Source organism: Chelonia mydas, chromosome 2 (genome assembly GCF_015237465.2).
Source record: "Chelonia mydas isolate rCheMyd1 chromosome 2, rCheMyd1.pri.v2, whole genome shotgun sequence".
NCBI lineage: Eukaryota > Metazoa > Chordata > Testudines > Cheloniidae > Chelonia > Chelonia mydas.
In genome coordinates this window covers 174,490,347-174,499,234 of record NC_057850.1, presented here as the reverse complement: position 1 = coordinate 174,499,234, position 8,888 = coordinate 174,490,347, and the positions used below count along the sequence as shown (strand labels likewise).

At 44.5% G+C, this 8,888-nt stretch overlaps 1 long non-coding RNA gene across 1 annotated transcript in view; it reads right to left on the bottom strand.

The window, feature by feature from the left end:
- Positions 1-1,441: 1,441 nt before the first annotated feature.
- The window catches only part of LOC122464651, a 32,698-nt gene continuing 25,251 nt past the window's right edge, over positions 1,442-8,888 (bottom strand). The window contains exons 2-3 of the long non-coding RNA XR_006288869.1: positions 4,886-5,028; positions 1,442-1,915 (exon numbers count right to left, since the gene is read on the bottom strand). This is a non-coding gene — a long non-coding RNA (uncharacterized LOC122464651). The remainder of the gene's footprint in view (positions 1,916-4,885; positions 5,029-8,888) is intronic.

Below are 8,888 nucleotides of genomic sequence, written 5' to 3'. Positions count from 1 at the left end.
CTCCCTTCCTCTCCCCCACCTCCATATTGTGTGACATCTCTGCACTCCCGGCTGCTGGTCTCAGCAGAAGCAGACATGCTGGAAACCTCATACAGGAGCTAGATATCCCAGTTTGGTAGACCCACTGGGTCTGGCTAAGCTTCAGACCATGGCTCAGCCCTTTTGGATGAGCCTCCTAATGGTCTCAGAATCTCCTGACCCTGTATAGTTATCCAAAACGTATCATGTGGAACTGCACTTTTCCTGACTTGGCTCTTTTTACAGTGATTTGGGCCCCCCCTCCCATCTTGATGCAAATTAAAGTGACCTAATTTCCAGGGTGGGTGCTCAGCACTTCTTATGGGCAAGACCCATTAAGGCATCTCAAAATGGGCACCCCAAATCACTAATCGCTTTGGAAAATCTTGCCTGGAATGTGTTGTGGGACATGGTCTTTTTCGTTTTCACTATCATAACAGAGCAGGTAAATGCCCAGGAGTGAATTCCTCTGGTGTACATACCTCTCAACCCGCCAAAACCCAAACATGGAACCCAATGTGTGATGCAGCCCCAAAATAAGGAACGTGGAAAATTTTTCATGAAAGAAGCTTAAGATGCTCTAGGATTTCTTTCCTCTAGTGTAAATAACTCCTCCTATAACCTCAGCTTCATGATTTTTTTTGATGCAAATAATTTTCAACAACGAAACCTGCGTAGGTAACACTGAGTCTCAACTGGCCCTTGAAAGTAAGCAGAAGAATTTGCATAGTCTGGCTGCAGTTAGTTCAAAGGGCTTTTCTAGCTGAATGGGGTATCTCTATAAACCTTAGACTAACTCATATGAACTATGTTTATTCCTCAAGACCTGGAGTCTGAGAGCTGTGGGCGTTGAGCACCTCTCTGGCTTCAGCCCCAAATCTGTTAATCAAAATGGAAGTGAGCTGGCATTACTTAAACTTCCCAGAAACCATCAGACTCATTAGAAGTACATCTGACAGGTGATGTGCCTGAGCATTTCGAGTCATTAATGTGGCACCAGCAAAACATTCATTATTCAGAGTGTGGGGTGGAGAACCTAGACAGATTTCTTTTAAAATGATGAAAAGGAAGACACTAAATGATGTGTCATTAATTTTAACCTTATGTGTTGTACAGTGCGGGGGGGGAGGCATGGGGTGAAATGCCAGCTGTGGGTAGGTGAGTTCCAGAAGTTTCCACCTGAGTTTAACGATGGCATCCCACTGGGGGATCATAAATTGGAGCCTGCATGCTGGGTAATGTTAGAGTGGCTTCTGTTTATTTTTTAACATGTTCTCCTCTTTCTCTTACCATAGGCTAAATCTCTGTGAGCTCAGGAGAGCTGCGGATGCTGATTTAGTAATATTGTCAATACAAAGTCGAAGCAATAAAACTTGTCCTGGTGGATAAATGGATTGAGAATGCATTCGGGGAGGGGAGCAGATCTGTGCCTCTCAACCCCAGCTCTCCCCCCCCACCAAACCCCCCATCACTATTGCCATGCTTAAAGGGGTTCTCCAGGCAGAGTGCCACTCCTGCACTTCCTCCAGAGATGATCCCCACATCCTGCCTCACTTGTTCGGTCCCTTCCGGAGAACTCTTTGCCACCTGCAGTTAGGGTCTCACAAGAGAGCTATGTGCAAATGCCCCAGGCTCTGCCTGCACTAGGAGCACAACCACGGTTTTGTAACCATCCGTGACGCTCGTCTCTGGTCCTGTTACAAGTGGGGTTAGGCGGTGTCCTCCCAGCAGCCTTTTCACAGCACAGGCAGGGGTTGGGTTCGGTGACCGGAAGGTAGAGCAGGGAGCTCTGGAAATACAAGCTGCTCTGGTTGTTTGCTCTGGCTTTATCTTCTTGGTTTGGAGTTGAGCCTGCTAAGATGGCCTGAGGCTTCCCTGATTTGTTTGGATAAGACTCCTCTAAATAAAACGGCAACCTCAGCAAGAATTTGGCTTTGTTTAACCTTGGCTTCCTGTGAATTCTCTAACTGCTCACCTCCCCATTTTTCCTTACCAATTATGTAAGCAATGAGTAGTGCTAAGAATTAAGTACTAATGAGTAACGGGTTCCAGCGGGCACCACCACCACTTTTTCAGAACGAGTCTTGTTCGCTTCGATGTATATAGGTCTGATGCTTTCAGCATGGGGGCTCCATTTCAAATACAAATGGCTTAGATCTGACTTTGTTTTAGGCTATCCAGTACTTGTACAGGTCAGAGCCATAAGATCCAACGTATCAACAAAAGCTGCCTGGGAGTTTCCTTGAGCTGATAGATTTGGGTGTGTAATGATATCATATTAAGGAAAAATTCTCATGAATGGAGGATTGCCCAACTCGAAGAGGATTTTTGGAGTCAGCAGGAGGTTTTGACCCAAAGTAAAGGAAAGCTGTTGGACAACTACCATAGGGGACATGACCTGTAAATCTGTCTCTCCATCAACCATTCAATCAGATACCCTACACAGTCTCTTCTGTTTTCTTTCTACCTCTGATCAAGTTTAAACGCTTGGGCCATGATCATTACAAAATTGATTCATGGAGGAGGTTTGTGAGCTCAGTGTCAACCTTTCAAGCTGGAGATGGTGGAAGAGAATCATCATTGCTGAAGAAAGAAATACTTGCCCCTTCTACAGGGCTCATCAGAACATCTGAACAGTTTGAACAGTGAGTGGCATTTACATTAGATTCCAGTGGTGCTAGGGGGCAAGATGTAGTGTTGGTTCATCAAAACTGCAAGAATTTAGCATTTACTTAAAACCTTTCATCTGTCAGGAAGATGCTGCTTGCCCATGTACATTAGAATATAGGTGTCCACATTTTGCCCAGTCAAGGACTATACTTGGCCATGAGCCCAAGCCCATGTCTAATTTGCATAAAAGGGAGCAGATTACATCCCTCTTCATCACAGAGGCATGATCCAAGGAGATACAGATCTTAGCAGTCAGTGCTCCAGCTTGGTCTTTGTGACCTTCCACTTGGACAAAGCTGGAACACTGCATACTGGAACCTACAGTCTCCTATGTGCTGGCGTAATAAACGTGAAGGAGCCATTCAATGTTGCCAAACCTTAGTGGGGTGCACTTTAACCTATACAGCAATGAATTATTACCATGAATCCTGCTGCTCAGACTGCTCTCAAATAGCACTAGTTACACACACGCACTCTCGCTGTGTGTGTCCGGAGGCTGATTTACCACTTTCTGAACTTCTTGTTAATCTTCTCAAAAATAGATTGGCCTCAAGCCAAGTCAGGGACAGTAGCAAAGTTCAAGCCAAGAAACAACAGGATGAACACAGTGTTCTTCACAAGCCTAGATTTTATATCACTACCTCAGGGAGGCATCAAAAAGTGCTAAATGCATTTGAAATCCAATCGCCCGCCAACCAACCATCCGGAGCAGTACATAAAGTGTCCGGTTATCCACCCTTAGAACTGGTATGTCAGTTTGAGCTTCAGAGCTGAACCACTCAAAATATATTGTAGAGCCCCTACTTTGATGCTGCCATATCAACAAGCACAGTAAAGGGTGTGGTGGGGGGGAGGAAGGGAGTGGAGAGGTTACGTGTGGTGATGCATTTCTGTGACCCCTCTCATAGCGAGCGGAGACTACTGCTTGCAGCGTGATAATTGATTCCCTTTAATGCTACTTCATCCTCTCTTGCGCCACTGGGTTTCCATCCACTTGTAGAATCTTGTCACAAGCTAAACTGGGGGATCTTTGGGGCTGGGTTTTTACTACTCATTTGTACAGCATGCATCCCAAAGTGGTCTTGATCGCAGCTGGGGCTGCTAGCGGTTACTGAGATACAAATAATAAATAAGGAGGACAGAGCACAACACTGATGCTGGTTCAAAGATGCTGTTGCCTAGGGAGCTTCATTCAAGTCCCAGTGTGCATTGCTCTTCCTTGGAAGGAGAGATTACGTGGCAGTGCTAGCAGTGGAGGGCTTATTCCACAACATCTAGATCTGGATCTTGATCATCACCCAAAGTTAGGGGGGGTGCTGGGATCCAGGGTTTTGGTTCAGACCATTATAGAGAGAGACAGCTAGCAAAGCCTGGACTGAGTGAAGGAACCAAAGGGAGGTAGGGTCCCAACTTTCACTGAAAGTCAGTCAGAGCTGGGTACCCAACTGTCTTAGGCCCTTTTGAATATCCCAGCCTCAATCCAGAACCCGATCCCATCATTGTTCATATGTGGAGTGGGCCCCATTATTTCTGAATGTGAAACAGGTTTCTAAATGAATGAATACAGCACATAAGCTGTGAGTTTATTTGAAGTGCGAACCTGCACTGGATTCATTACCCTGCAATGAAAAAAGAAACCAGAGAACTTAAAAGAAAATTATTGCCATGTAATACTGACCCCCCTATTCTCAGGGAAAGCCTGCCTTTGAAAATACCTCTCTCTCCAGCAGCATTGTGAGCCAGCCTGATGTATGATTACAGGAAGGAATAATAAATTAGGAAATGGCACCCTGTCCATTTAATTTTAGAAACAGGCTGTGATGTTTATGTGAATGTCCTTGCTTGCTCACTTTTTCCTGTTGCTTTCCTTCTGGGATTGTTATGATTTTGGCCAAAGTAAATCCCCGCCAGATAAAAAGGTAAACAATCCAAAGCCCTTTTCCAGGGGATAAGATCACAACAATAATTTCAAATGTAACTAGCGATTCAGGGTGCCTTATTTTTGGGTGCCCAACTTTAGACACCATAAAGGGGCCTGATTTTCAGAGGGACTGTTCACCACTTTCTTAAAAGAAGAACCGCTTACAAATGTTTCAGACTGAGCACCCAAAGTTGAGGCAGCCAAAATCACTAGTTGCTTCTGAAAATCTTAGCCACAGTCAGCAAAGGGAAGATTGTAAACTCTCAGGACACTTACCCAGCTGATTCTTGCCACACAGTCTGCTGGAGATTCCAAAATAAATGCTGTTATGACGTTCGCAGTTGCTGTCCCTTGCTCACAAACAGCAGATGGTGGATAATGTGCCATCTACCAAAGATATCTTCTTTTGAATCTTCTCTCTGCATAAACAAGTGACAAACAACTAAGAACTCTTATATGGGTCCTAATTTGTGCCTATCATGGTGTGCCAATCAGCATATATATATATATATATATACACACACACACACACACACATTATATATATATATATATATATATATATATACATACTGTGGCTTGTCTTTCCAGCCCATTCATTTTCTATGGGACTATTGCATTTCCCTAAACAAAATGAGCCCCAAGCTGTGGACAGTACACAGAGGAGGTCTCAAACCTTTCCATAGTATGGATCACACTTAATGGTGTGTGTCTATGTAGAGCAGCTACTCTCCAGTACACAATGGCATGAAGCACATTGTGACACCAGGGCACACCAGTATTCACCACTGTCATGTAATTAGGATGTGTTTTGTAGAAAGTATGCCTTGTGAGGTATCATTCTAAAAGTCTTGATCTGCTAGACATTAATATCTCGTTGGATGGTATGTGCTATTGCTGTATGTGGAGCTATGAAGTTTGGCTGTGTCTGTGTTACTGAAACATGATGCGAGGTTGAAAACACCCACAAGCAGCCTTTCAGGTACAACAGTAAAAAGGCCAAACAATGTTAATGGCTTATTGAGAAAAGGCACACAAGCACAAGGTCTGCCCCAGGGATTCTCAGAGATAGCACTACACAGTGGGAACTGTTTGACCCAGGTCACAGCAAAAGAGCCTTTCAGCAAGTGGGAAGAAGATATAAAAGGAGGGAAATGACATCATAGGGGGACCTCACTCTCCCTACAACTACACACCTGGAAACATCTGAAGAATAAAGACTGAATGGGGGAAAGTGATAGTCCCAGGCTAGAGGGATTTCTAGCCTGTGTATGAAAACCTAGGAAACCCAGGCTGAAATATGCCAGCCTGTTTATCACTCACGGTAAGAATTTGTTAATTCATATCCTACCTATCTAGTAAGTTAAGCTCAGTTTGCGGTTTTGTTTATTTACTAGGTAATCTACTTTGATCTGTTTGCTATCACTTATAATCACTTAAAATCTATCCTTTTGTAGTCAAACTTATTTTATGTCTTAATCCAAACCAGTGTGCGTTTGACTAAGGTGTAAGGGGAAAATCTCAGCTTGGTTACCGCAAGTGCGCATGGTCCTCTTCACATTGAGGGAGAGGCGGACCGGGCGTTAAACCCATATATTGGCCAGATTTGACCAGGGCAGGATGGTACTGCTCTGGGGTCCTAGGCTGGTTGTTAGAGAGCCTGCATGTGACTGCAGCTGGGTGTGTCCCTACCTGTGTGAATGCTGGTGAAAGTGCAAGCTTGGAGGGCTTTGCAACTTGTCACAGCAGCACAGTGTGAGAGGGAGGCCAGGCTGGTGGGTCAGAGGGCTCAGCAGTACCCCAGTTCCAGGTGGTACCCCGGGAGGAACCCATGACACACATCACCTCCTATTCACTATTATGCAACACACAGAAATGACAGCATTTCTCTTTTCCATCCCCTCATATTTCCTCTTCCTTCTCTCATCCTATAATGTCTTCCCACACTGGAACCCAAGCTTGTCAGAAAAATCTTTCTGTTGTGCTGAGAAGGGAGCTTGTGCAAAGCTGAAAATTGTCACAGATGCACAAGGGCTCCCCCTGCAGGATGGTGGTTGATTAAGAGCCTCACTTGAACAGCTTGCTCAGTTCTAAAAGGCAAAGCCAAGCAAGATCAGAATAGGTCCCTCAGGAAACACATCCAGGGATCACAAGGGACTTGTACCAAGGCAACAGGCTGAACTTCTGCCTCATTGTAGAGTGTTTATAGGCAACACGTAGGACTGATTTTCCAAAGGTACTGAGCACCTACAGGCCTACATTGATGGCAGTAGTGCTTGGCACTTCAGAAAACCAGCCCCACTATGTTTTCAGGGCTTGTAGCAGTCTCTAGTGTGCTGGCCACACTAAAATGTCATCTAGAAAGTGGAGTTTGGATCTTCATTACTGATTTATTGGGTCCAGCCAGTTTTATCAGCTGGGTGAGTAGCAAGCTGGAGGTGAGCATGCCCACATTATGCAGCAAATTCCTGGTTCTGCCTGTAGTGCATTGTAACTGATGATTACATTGGTAGGGAAGACCTTTCCAATGCATTGACTTCGGGGAGTGGGGTGACAATTTGCCTCTGGAGCAACTAGAGGCGAGAGAGAAATCAGACAAAAAGAATATTGTCATGTCTCAGATCAACTGGCCTACAACTAAAAACTTTTGTAGAAGGCAGGAACAATGCTCAGAATGGCTTCACACACACACACACACAAATCTAAGCAATGACTCCCTCACCACAGTATCCTCTCCTCACGCATGAGAGGCAGGCATGTACTATTATCCCCTGAGGGGGAACAAAGGCAAAGAGAGGGTAAGTGAATCCTGAGCCCAGCCCAATACCCTGAACCACAGGCCCAACCTTTCTCTGAGCAGCTGTTGGAATCAGCTGAAGTTGTTGGCACGAAGACAACGCTGCCACATTGAGGAAAGAGAAAGGATTTGTGCTAGCCAGCGTTTGAGAGAGTGGAATGTGGAAAGGCGTATATGGCACCTACAGAGAATCTTTAGAGAGACCGACCACAAGACAATTTTCTGAATATAACAGTGATGGGAGATAATTATTTTAAAACAGCCTTTGAAGATGGGCATGAGTTTGTTTTTGTTTTTTTTTTAAACATGCCAAACCGCACTAAGGTACATGGTTTGGCTTCAGCATTGTATTTGAAGAATGCTTGGCGACAGTCCAAGTGTGAGGTATACAGGCGGTGACACACCTGCTATAGATTTCCACTCAGCTGAACTGTATAAACCACTGGCCTGTGATCGGGTCTAACCAGTTAATTCAGCCTTGCAAAATTCCATTTGCCTCGGGTGCATTTTTTTTTCTTCTGCGCAACAGGAAAGCAAAATATCAGTCTCTTTTATTATAATCTTTATGACACAGGGTGGACACATAGATCTGGTGCTTGAGCTAGTGACTTCTCATGATGCTATTGCAAGGATGGGCTAATGGGCACAAGACCCTTTTTCTCATCTCACCTCCATGTCTGTTGCATAAAGGCCTGCTCAGTGGTTTTTTTGCAGACGTTGTCATTTTTTGCTATTCCTCTTAGAGAATTTGGTTCCTTTGCTCCCTACATCTATCCTTGATGTATACCTTATCTATGAAAAAACACAGGTTACATAAACTACGAAAGTGTCAGCCAGCCAGAGCTACTATTCTGCTCTTATATTCTGGGCAAGGCAGAGAGGTCACAGCTACCCTGCTCACATTTTCCTAGGGAGTAACTGACTGTGTGTTATGCCCATGTATTACTACTGCCTTGGAGTGCTCCTCAGTGATGACCCAGCTATGGTTTGCAGGCATAATTAACTTCTCTTTAAAGAAGCTGGTCGCAGTTAGCTTTAATGGATTTTGGTTTCTTCCTGCTGCAGTGACCATCGCAGAGGCTACTGGCTAGAGTAGGTCCAGCAACTACTGTCCTAATTAACCAAACATTCACCTTAACAAGAAATTATCCATTTACATTTCAGTAACACCTAGGGCTCCCAACTGAGATCGGAGTCCAAGGCACTGGACTGGCACTCAGCACAACTTTGCCTCAGTTCCCCATCTGTGCAAAATGTGCATAGTAATACTTTTTCTCCCACCCTATTTACACTGTAAAAAGTCTTCAAGGCAGAGACTTTTACTATATTTGTATAGTGCCTAGCACAATGGGGCACAGATATTGCATGGGGCTGTGACAAATATATCAATAGCCTTGAAAAACCTTATTGAATTAAGTTTAAGTAGCTTTGGGGACCGTTGCTCTAAATGCAAAGGTTATGTATTATTGTGCTCAGGGATTG